Source organism: Dipodomys ordii, unplaced genomic scaffold (genome assembly GCF_000151885.1).
Source record: "Dipodomys ordii isolate 6190 unplaced genomic scaffold, Dord_2.0 Scaffold20, whole genome shotgun sequence".
Taxonomy (NCBI): domain Eukaryota; kingdom Metazoa; phylum Chordata; class Mammalia; order Rodentia; family Heteromyidae; genus Dipodomys; species Dipodomys ordii.
This window is the reverse complement of record NW_012267236.1, coordinates 3,001,233-3,013,067: the sequence shown is the minus strand read 5'-3', so window position 1 is coordinate 3,013,067 and position 11,835 is coordinate 3,001,233. Positions and strand designations below refer to the sequence as shown.

Here is an 11,835-nt window from a genome sequence, read left to right as displayed (position 1 = left end):
AAAATGGTAAAGCACTAACCTTGAGTGAAAGAGCTCAGGGACAGTGCCTAAGCCCTGAGTTCAAGCCCCACGACCAACCAAAAAAAAAAAAAAGATTTACTTATGAGAAGTGACAACTTCTTGTCAGAACCTTTAGGGATGTGCATCTATGCAACACATACCAACGTTGAATTATTTGAGGGCAATTTTTCTTGTTTATTTACTGGTATTCACTTAAAACACACACACACACACACACACACACACACACACACACACGCACACACACACACACACACCCTCAGACTGCTTTTTGAAATCAAATCCATTTCCTGCTTCTTCTTTCCTTAGTACTCTTACGACTAGCCTATTTATAGCCCAGGAAAGGAAAAAGCTCCACTGGAGGCAGGAAAACTAAGTCGGGAAAGAATAGGAGGAAGTGTGCCTGCCATTTAGCTAAACAACCTTTAATTCATTGAGCTCAAAGCTTACTGGCTTCACAGTGGTTGTTAGGTATAAACAGCTTGCAAATTTCAATTTGTTTCCTCCTCACTATTGAACTGCATTTGGGCAACAGACGATCATGGCTTTACGTTAGAAGGGAAATCAGGAATTTCTAGGTGTTCAAATACATCGAAGAGACACTTGCAAGGAGCGGATCAGGCGGAAAAGACAAAGGCATGAGCTTTAAATGATTGCATGACTGCAAGTTAAGGTAAGGCATTTTTAAGCCTGTGTGTTGACATATCTTAATGCACTTCAGTAGTACGTGTCATTGGAAGCAGATCCTCATTTAACCTCTCAGTGAGATCTGCTTGAGTCTCTGAAGAAGTGTACAAGTCACCTTCCAGCTATGACATTTTTAGTTTCTAACAACAACTGTGTTTTAAAATAGTTGTTTCCTTAAGATGACTTTAATCTTCAGTTTCAATATTGTAAAGATATTAGATGTCATAATTATATGGATGATCATTTATGAAATCATCTTTTTCTTTTTTAAGCACTTTTTTATTCAGCTTTTTAAAACTGAAAATGGTTATACATGGGATTATAATTTAACATGTCCATGTGTGTGTGTGTGGTATATCTTGATCAGAGCTTGTTTTCTTGATATTGGTGCAATTTGAGTTCTAACCCATGATCCATCTGCCATTTCTTGGATCAATACTGGGTTAGAATGCATTTTAATACACAGGTCTCCAAACAAATTATGACAAAGCTATAGTAACTGAGTTTTGTGTAAAATTATGTGAAGATCAAGGTTTTTCTTAATGCAGTGATTTTTCTCTCCATCATTCCTTTTCAGGGGACAATCTTTGAAATCATAATTTTTAAAAAAAATCACTGAGCAGTTTCTGGTGAGAGAAACTGTTCATAGTAATTATTTACATTTAACTTAGGATTTCAAAACATTCTTTAAGCATCCATTTTCTGAGAGCCTTGAAAAAAAATGTCATTGGGCTTAGAAATGGAAAGGCCAAAAGGAAGCAGATGAAATTCAAGAACGGTGGCTGCTACCCACAGAAAGCTGGAACGTTTCTAGGGACATTCCAAATTCTTCAAACATTCCCAGCCGTCCAGCAAGCTGGTTTGTTTAAATGATGCCTCCTCTTGGCCTTACTGAGATAACATCCAGATTTGTGAGCTGGAGTAGCTTGCTTAATGTTACCAGAATGACTAACAAAGAAACAGGGCTCTGGTGGGTCATTGAAAAGGAAACCTGTTACTGTTATTCTGGCTTATCCCTGCTTGCCATTGATAGGTTTAGAATCTGTAGCAAGAAGATAGCAAAAGCTGGAGAGCAGAGAGTTGAGCCTGCAGAACCTGGTAAGAGGCCAGGACGTGGTGCAGGCACATTATGTGAATGGTTATTGGCTCTTTTCTTTCCTGGGAGAATTGAGAGGTTATTTTTTTCCTGATTATTTCTCATTCATTCCATAAAAATTGTAGGTGGGTCTCTTAGTGAATAGAAAGAGCATCGTTTCTTGCTTGGCCTTAAGTTGTAAGAAAAAGAGTACAGCAAAATGAACCTGAATAAACAGATCTGACTTTTCAGAGCTAACTCTGTGTGCCTAACTTCCCATTCACCCCAGGATTCCCAAGTCAGTTCTGAATCCATCTTATTCCCCATGAGAGTGAAATCTGCAATATCAATGGTCATTCCTTGGATTCTGATGATGGAGTTATGAGGGCTCATAATGATTCTACTTCTTGTTGAACTCATTCCCTTTACATCGACAATTGAACTTTTGCATTTGACACATTCATAAGTATTGTACAAGCATTGTTTTCATACTGAAGTGTAAGCAATAGACTAAATTAAGAGCTACATATTTTATTTAAAGCCTGGATTTCTTTTCATTTGCAGAAGTCTTATAGTTGCTTATTAATTTGTGAGTGTCCCTATGTACCTCAAAATGTATTCAATAAAGGCCAGTTTTACAAGCTACTTAGACATTTTCAGGTTCCCAGAGTAACTAGCTAGTTAGCTAATTTTCAAAAATGCATGTCAATGTCTCCTTTCCAGTATAGCTAATACAATCACTGCATGTTTGATTGATGTGGTATAGCAATACTTGGCCCTCACATGTAAATATAAGTGAAATCAGGTTACTGAAGAGATCATGTGTGTACTTGGACGTTACCAAATACAAGCTGTCACTCCTGGGATATGTAGAAGAGGGTGTAGGGAGAACAGTGCTAAGGTCAGGAAGCAGCTCCCATCTGCCATCTCGCCTGAGGCTGGAGAGGGGAGAGCGGATGTTGCATCCTGATTTTGTGCTTCTCAAATCACCTTACATTTTAGATCAGTGCCCTCAAAAGATGTCCGTTTATGCCCTTCTCTCCCCTCAAACTGTATCACCACATTGCTAAGTTCTCCTACTTATGCTAGAGACTCTACTCTTTATAAACTCAACATTAAGTTGGAGAACAGGAATTATATAGGACAGAACCAATTAATCATCTAGCTAATGAGTACCAGTAAGGAAGACCTGACCCAGGTAGGCTGCTTGGAGGTATATGGGTGGGTGGGATGAGTCTGGGAGACCAGATCTGATGTGTAACAGAGAGAGAGACAAGCAGTCAAGATAGGCTAGAGGCATGGCTCAAGTGGTAGCATGCCAACATGGGCAAAAAAAGCTTAGCACAAGGCTCTGAGTTTAAGTCCCAGTGCCAACACACACATGCACCAGAAAGCAGCCAAGGTAGGAATGAAGCTTTGAGCATGGGCAGTGATAGGGATGTCTGTGAAGTCCCCCCAGGAATGGGATTACCAATATTGGTAAGCAGAAGATGCCCAGGATAAAAATAATATATGTTAGCACAAGGGTGTTCTATTGCATGAATGTGTATGAGGCTTATTGCATGAGACATATTTATAAAAATATTATTTGTCATTTATCTAACATGCACATTTAACTAGGTGCTCTGTGTTATTTTTTATTTCCTGTGTCTGGCAAGCTTGCCTGGATTCTGAATCAAGCTTCTTGACAAGAAAAGGAGAAAGAGCATGTGCAGTGATTGAGAAGTGACTGAAGGGGACTGGGCAGCAGATGGCTGTAGGACTGTAATGCCAGACTAAGGATTTAAAGTTGCCACGGCACACTGAGAGATTTAGGGAAGTAACTCACAGTTGATGTGAGGCAGAAGTTTTGGAGGTAAAGAGAGCAGGTCACTGAGGCCTGGGTTCTGGGGAAAGCAGAGAAGATTCCAGAGCTGGCCACATCAGAGAACAAGCCGACCTGCTTCTCATACTAACCAGGATTGGCTGTTGGAAGGAGAGGACATGTTAGAGAAAGTGGTTAATTTTTAGGATCTGTTCAGAGCAATAGCCAATCAAAGACAGTAGCTGGTCAAGGAGTTAGTGGGGAAGATGGATTTTGGCTACCGACATAGTAAATTTGAGGTGATGGTGAAATAGGTAGAAATGAACAGTAGGCTAACAGCTGGAAATTGGAAGTAGCTTAGGAAGGAGATGAGGACTAGAAGTAATAGCAATGTACCTTCATTGAACACTAATACATCAAATCTTTTATCGGCACTGTCTCATTGAATGCTTACAGATCTTTGTGGGACTCTTATCACTAGCCACACTTGAGAAGTGAGAAATCAGAGGTTCAGAGAACATAAGTAACTTGTCTATGATTCTTGACTATATAGCTCCTGAGGGATTAAGGGAAACAGAACTTTTCTTGCTAATTCCCCAGAGAATGTTTAATATCTTGCTCTGGGATTCTCTAGCTCCAGTGTCAAAAATATCTAAGGGAATAAGGTATTGGTGTTATAACCCATTTTTGGGGCCAGTCATGGGACTTGAACTTGGGGTCAGGGCTCTGTCCAAGAGCTTGTTTGCTTAAGGCTAGTACACTAATACTTTGAGCCACAACTCCACTTCCAGGTTTTAGGTGGTTAATTGGAGATAAGAGTCTCATGGCCTTTCCTGCCCAGGCTGGCTTCAAACCTTGATCCTCAGATCTCAGCCTCCTGAATAGGTAGAAATACAGACACAAGCCACCAATACCCAGCTATAATCCAATTTTAAACTAGATTTCTGATTGCATATCGCTCATTTGTTTAGCCCTCTCTGAAGGTTCTCTCTGAAGAAATGTTAATAGTTTATATGCATAGGCTTTACTCTTTATGTGCATACTACTTCTTGCTTATTTGCTTATTTATCCATTACCTATATTTTTTTCCCTTCACTGCCTTAACTTCCTTGGTTACATGCTCCCATAAAAAAAAAAAAATGAGCAAGAAGGGAGTTCTGGAAGGGTGTTCCTCTCTTCTGCCTGTCCCTGGCTGCCCTCTAGTGGAAATTTACACATTCAGCTCAGGCCGGAGACAGCAGCCAGAAAAGACCCTAGACAAAGCCAGCTCCTCAGGAATCCCTAGACTAGGGCCAAAGGTCACAGAATGTCTACATACTCAGCTGTGTGTTCCGTGAATCCAGAGGCTGCTTATGCCAAGGAATTCTGGAAATCACACCCACTCTTGAAGATGGCTGGCCCATAGGGGCATTTTGAATAGACCAACTTTAGATTTGTCTTTAACTTTTCAATTATTAAAATGTGTTTCCTTGTTGAGTGTTTTTAGAAGGTGGAGATGTAGCTCAGTGGTAGAACATTTGCTTAGCATGTCCAAGGCCCTGGAATCCACCCCAACACTGTCAAAAGAAAAAAAAAAGTATATATGTTATGATTCGTTAATAAATTTTTGATGCATGCACAATGTTAAGATAATTTCCTAGAAATCTTTTGTTGTTGTTGTTGTTGTTTTGGGGCTTGAATTCAGGGCCTGGATGCTGTCTCTGAGCTTTTTTACTCAAGGGTAGTGCTCTACCACTTTGAACCACAGCACTGCTTTTGATTTTCTGGTGGTTATTTGGAAATCATCTCACTGACTTTCCTGCCCAGGCTGGCTTCAAATAACAATCCTTAGATATCAATTAGGATTACAGGCATGAGCCACTGGCACCCAGCTAGAACTGTCATTCTATATGTTTACTTCAGAATTCACAATAAATATGTTTAAGTGAAAAGTTTGTCTTTTAGAAATCTATCCTAAGGAAAGAGTCATGGATTCAGACCAAAATGCATGTAAAAGACCCGATCTGCAGGGTCTACCTATATTCCCAGCTACTTGGGGGTAGAGATAGGGACTATCACGTTTTGAGGCCAAACCAGGGGGAGTGGGGGGGGAGAATTGAGACCCTAGCTGAGAAATAACTAAAGCAAAAAAGGACTGAGAGCATGGCTCAAGTGGTAGAGCATCTGCTAGCAAGTTTGAAACCCTGAATTCAAGCACCTATGAAAAACAAAGGGTCTTGACTTTTAACAGATACATTTTACGAACATCAGTGAATTAATTATTAGATAATGTCCTACAAGTTAGAGTTTTATACGGTCATTAAATTACATTAAATGCTATAAAATTATGAGCATGATGTGATCTTATTTGCTCTGTAAGTGTGTGTATGTGTGTGTGTGAAGAGTTAAAAAAAATCAGAGCTGGGGGCTCAAACCCTAGTACTACCAAGAAGAAAAAAAACAGTTAAAAATTCATATACCAAAACATTAGTAGTAGGAATTTCTGGTCCATAAGGGTGAATGTCCTTTTCTAACTAGTTTCCAGAATAAACATGGACTGCTTTATAATCAAGAACAAAACCCAGAATACTTAGTAAGATCTCGAGAGCCAGGTGTCTGTTCCACTTCTTTGTTGTTGTGGCTGCCAATAGGTTTGTGCTAATTCAGCGCCATTTTCAGCCTCCTTGATCAGTGAAGGGCAATATCCTGTTTGGGACAAGCATAATTTATTGTAATGGAAAAGATTCTGATGTGCTGGCCCGGTCTATGACTTCACTGCATTCACTGGCAACAGGAAACAAAGACACACACACTTTTTTTTCATAATTGTTTTCCTAATAATTGACAATTGGAGGAAATGAATGGCAGAAAACAATTCTAGGCAGACGAGATGGTCAGCAAATCCGACTGGGAAATGTAGTGGAACTAACCTCAGCTCTATTCAAGCAACGATTTCAGAAGGTTACAACGATGTTATTGTTTTCCTCTTAGCATATCCCTGAAATCACTATTGTTTCTGCCAGCAGTTGCCTAATTCTTTACTGGCACAATGACCCCCAGTATGTCTTTGATTGGGGTGGGCCCCCATCAGGGATTTGTGGCTGTTTTATCTGTATTACCATTCAGGATCCATGTTCACACACCCAGAAACAATGATGTACAAAACCACGGTCTCCAATTAGCTGCCTATGGCCCAGACACTGAATCTGTCCCTTCTTTAAAACTTGAAGCCATCAAATTCCTGATCTTTACCCTTCATTTTAGTAGCAGTGGACAAAAAGAAAAGAATAATAAAGAAAAAAATCAAGTCAAATCAATTCATGATTCAGAATCCAATTCCCATGTCATGGAATGAGCATAATTAATAACTTTGATGAAAATAAGGACTGTATTATCAACCAACAGTTCAGAAAGGCCAGTACTGTGGTAGAGTACCATCATTCTCCCCTATGGATTGTTGTTGCCATGCTGGGTATTTTAAAGAGTCCATGGATGGGGATTTAAACATGCACAGGCGGTTAACCGCCTTTGCTCCAAGACACATTCATTTCAGATTCACCTGATTTGGAGAAAAATTCTGCACATACTCAGCTTTTCAAAGACTACTGACTGCTCACTGTGGGAAACCTAGAGCAGAACATGGAAATAGAAGTAGAAGGTGAGCTGGACATCTGTAATCCTAGCTACTCAGAAGGCTGACATCTGAGGATCACAGTTTGAAGCCAGCCTGGATAGAAAAATCTATGAGACTCTTATTTCAGTTAACCAGCACAAAGTTGGAAGTGGAGCTATGGCGCTAATGGTAGAGTGCTAGCCTTGAGCACAAAAGTTCAGGAATAATGTCGAGGCTCTGAGTTCAAACCCCAGTAGTGGCAAAACAAACGAACAAGCAACAACAACAAAAAAGAAATGTAAAGTGAACCAAAAGCATGGCTACATGGTTCATTTATATTGGTCAACAATCACTCCAAAAAATAAAAAAGCAGGTAAAATGAATTTTACTAATAAAGTTTATTTAACTAAACACATATAGAGTATTATTGTTTCAATAAGTAATCAGAATAACATTTTTAGTATTTTATATTCTCTTTTTTGATATCTGGTGCATAATTGAAGTTCTCAGTTCACATTATCTTTGCACACAAAGCTACTAAGCACTGGTTTGTACTGGTTTGTGTAAATATGAGCAGAACTGTGATGCTCACCCATACATACATCTATAACATTTGAAATTTGAGCTGTGAGGATTCAGTCTCTTCTATTCTGACATAGGGAAATGACAATTCTTTTTTTGTGTTCCTTGTGGTACTGGGTTTGAATTCAGGGCTTTATACTTGCTAGGCTGGTGTTATACCACTTAATCCATGCCCTCAGCCATTTTGGGTAAGTATTTTCAAATAGGGTCTCATGTATTTTTTGAAGCTTGTCTGGACTGTGATCCTCTTGTTTACATTTCCACATAGCTGGAATAAGATGTGCACTACAGGATTTTTATTAATTGAGATGGGGACGTCTCACCTTTCTACCTGGGCTGGTCTGGAATCATGAATTGCCTGAGTAACTAGGATTATATGTATGAGCCATCAGGCCTAGGTGAGCTGGCAACTCTTACAGGTGTCAACTAAAACTGAATATTAAGCCAAGGTTTATCTGTTTTTGAGATTTGGCCTTAGAACAATCTAACTGTTCGTTTAGGCCACTAGCTATAGCCTCCTCAATTGAAATGAAAATAGTGGATGTTCAAAAAACAATTCCTAGCTGGGTGCTAGTGTCTCTCACCTGTAATCCTAGCTACTCAGGAGGCTGAGATCTGAGGATCACAGTTCAAAACCATCCCAGGCAGGAAAGTCTGTGAGACTCTTATCTTCAATTAACTACCAGAAAACTAGAAGTGGCGCTGTGGCTCAAGTAGTAGAGCACTAGCCTTGAGCTGAAGAGCTGAGGGACAGTGCCCAGGCCCAGAGATCAAGCCCCAGGACCAAAAATAAATAAATTAATTAAAATTCCTCAGCTTTGAATGCTATGCTTATAAAAACTTCACTTTATCATCCTATTTTTTAAGTGAATTTAAGTCTAGAAATAGATTTGGTGGAAGAACTTAAGACTAATTTCCAGAAAGTCTCTGAGGTATCTTGTTTTTATATGGCATAAAATTATTCAATGAAAGAAAACTTTAGCAATTAAAATACACACACACACACACACACACACACACACACACACACACACTTGCAACATTGTGACTGCTTGCTGATGTGAACTGTACATTTCACATTGTTGTATTTGAAGGCTAGGAAGCATGCTCAATGGTCTCCTGTAATACTATGCCCTGGGGACTCTTATGCCAGTCAGCTGGGTGATGAACATAGCTCTGTGTGCTAAATGTGGAGACACGAAAATAGAACTGGTGGAAGTGGATGAAACACAAGAGCCTGTGGCTTCCATGCTTCAGCCAATGGAACCAACCTGAAAGTACGGCCCTCTGAGGCCTGGCTTGAGTGTCTCCCAGCGGGAACAACCATCTCTGGGTTCCATTTCTTATCCCACGAGTGCTTGATTGTAAAGCTAGAGTTAACACAATCAATATGAAAGCTAAAAACATTTTAAAATATAAATAATGACCATTCATTGCATGATTTACAGATTGGTAATGCTCCAAACCCTTAGAAGTTTTCTTGGCCTGTCTGAATTCACTTTCCATTCTCCCCCACAGAAACCTAGCCAGAAATAGAGACTGGGTCTGTGTATCTAGAATGCCATATGTCTATAAGAAAGCTATTACAATGCTATATGTGTTTACAATGTATTAGATTCTTGCTTAGTAAGTTATTCCTTATTAAATACATATTAGTAAATTCTTACAAAGCATTTACAATGAAATGATTAATGTATTATTCTACATTATTCAATATATCATACTCAATTGATGTTAACTGTATTAGATCAATCATATATTAAACTTATGATCATCTTGCAGCCAAAATAACAAGTACTAGTAGAGACCCCAGGAAGTCCCCAGTAATAGGCTTGGTATAGGGACAAGTCTAATAGATAAATCAAAATATTTTGTCCATGCGTGCTGATAGGATAGCAAATTCACAAAAGAGGAAGGAGGAAATAGATGGAATTCTTTTGTAAAAGAATGTGACTCATAGGGGAGAAGGCTTTTTAGCTTTTCTTTCTTTATTTATTTTTCTTTTTATTTTTTTATTGTGAAAAATACTGTACAGAGGGGTTACAGCTTTTTAGTTTTTCATGTCTAATTTTACTTCCAAACTTTATTGTTGATTTTTCTTTAAGGGAGTAACCCTAATACTGTTGTTAATATGTAGCTATGCTTAAGATCTTTTTGATTTCCAATAGGGAAAGATTTTCTGGAAATAATAATTAGTGGCTGAGAGATAGGAGGAAACAAGGAAAGGGAAAAGGTTAGAATGTTAGTGATGTAAGAAAGAGGTTTCTGCAGAACTGCCCAGGTCTCCTGAGGGAAGGTGGGGAAGACTAGGGAACCTGGCTTAGAGAAAAGAACTAGGTTTTATACTTAATTTATAATCCGTCATTCTGTATCTCAGTACCTCTCTCTCTCTCTCTCTCTATATATATATATATATATGTATGTATATATATATATATATATACACACACACATGGAGAGTTTGGTTGTTTTATTTTTTGTGCTGGCACAAAGACTCTCACTGGCCTTTTCGCTCAAGGCTGGCACTCTACCACTTGAGTTCACACCTCCACTTCTAGTCATTAGCTTTTATTTGGTGCATTTTCTTTACAGCCGTCCACATTCCTTTGACATGAAAATCCCCACCCAGCTGCCTCATCCAGTTACCCATTTGGCCTCTGGTTTCTCTGCCTGAATCCGAATCCTCCCTATTCATTCTGTCACCGGCCTCCTTGATTTCCCCTTCTCTTGCTCAGATTTTAAATACAGAAAACCTGCCTTTGGCCCTCCATGCCACCTACTAAACTAGAATATCAGAAATTCTAAGTGATCAAGTGAACAACCCCTTTTTGGTCCCTGAAATTTTCCTCTGTTGAATTCTGAGACACTACATCATTCTTGTGTTCTATGAACCATTACAAGAATTTCTCCCCGCTCTGTCCACAAAAGTAGCCATTTACCAATAGTTATTGTTTAACATTTCTCTCTAAATCCTTTCTCCAGAGAGAAACATGTCCCTTGACATCCTTCTATAAATTGCCTGAACCTTGCTTATATTGCTCTGAAGCCATTTTAGGATGCTCACTCATCTCCTCAAGACAAGAATCCCAACCCAATGAATCAAGAGGCATGGTCCAGATGAAAGGAGTAAGAGTAAGCTGCAAAGAGATGGAAACTTGCTTTAGGTGTAAACCATGAGGCCAATCCTGAATCTGTTTCTCCAGAGAGAAAACTTACCTTCCAACAACCAGTTAAGAGACCACAGTGCAAACTTCGCAGACTAGACTTTGTTACTCAATCCCTGACAATAAACTCAAGTGAAGAATTTAGGATTCCCAGTAGGCTCTGTGTGAAGTTCTATACCTGTTAATATGGTTCTACTTTTCTTTTTTGTCGTTTGTTTTTTGGAGGGAAGGATAGGGAGGTGGTACTGGGGATCAAACTCAAGACTTCTCATTGTTGAGCCAAGGGCTCTGCTATTTGCATGACTTTAGTCCTTTTTGCTTTTAATTTGATTTTTAGATAGGGTATTAAGTAAACTTTGCTTGGGCAGGCTTCTGACTGGGATTCTCCTTCCTCCACATCTTGAGTAGCTGGCACTACAGACATGAGCTACAGGGCCTGGACAATATGGTTCAGAAGAGCAGAGGCAAGAAGGAAAGATCAGCATTAAGAAAAAGTACTGGAAAGAAATGGTGAGAAGGCAGGAGGGCTGCTCGCAGTTTTCCCAGGCAACACGTCACGATTTCCTATGTTCCAGAGGTGACTTCTTCCTGTGTGAACCTCGGAGACAACAACCTCACAGTGCCTTGATATAAGAAAAGAAACCTCAGAGAAATAATCCCTGGGCAGCCCAGTGCAAGCAGGACCTCCAGGCTCTCTTCTCAAAGCAAATCTTTGGAACAAGTTTATACATTTACCCCTTTGAGCAACTGATGGGGATAGATTCCTGAGACACAATATCCTCAGGGTCATTGTCTTCATCGTCTTCTTCATCATCGTCTTCATCGCCTTCTTCTTCTTCTTCTTCTTCTTCTTCTTCTTCTTCTTCTTCTTCTTCTTCTTCTTCTTCTTCTTCTTCTTCTTCTTCTTCTT

General features: G+C 39.4%; 1 protein-coding gene across 1 annotated transcript in view; it reads left to right on the top strand.

Annotated features, from left to right (window-relative positions):
* The first annotated feature begins 613 nt into the window (after positions 1 to 613).
* The window catches only part of Rasgrp3 (RAS guanyl releasing protein 3 (calcium and DAG-regulated)), a 101,465-nt gene continuing 90,243 nt past the window's right edge, over positions 614 to 11,835 (top strand). Inside the window, exon 1 of the mRNA XM_013013776.1 lies at positions 614 to 694. The gene's annotated coding sequence lies outside the window, so the exon portion shown is untranslated. The remainder of the gene's footprint in view (positions 695 to 11,835) is intronic.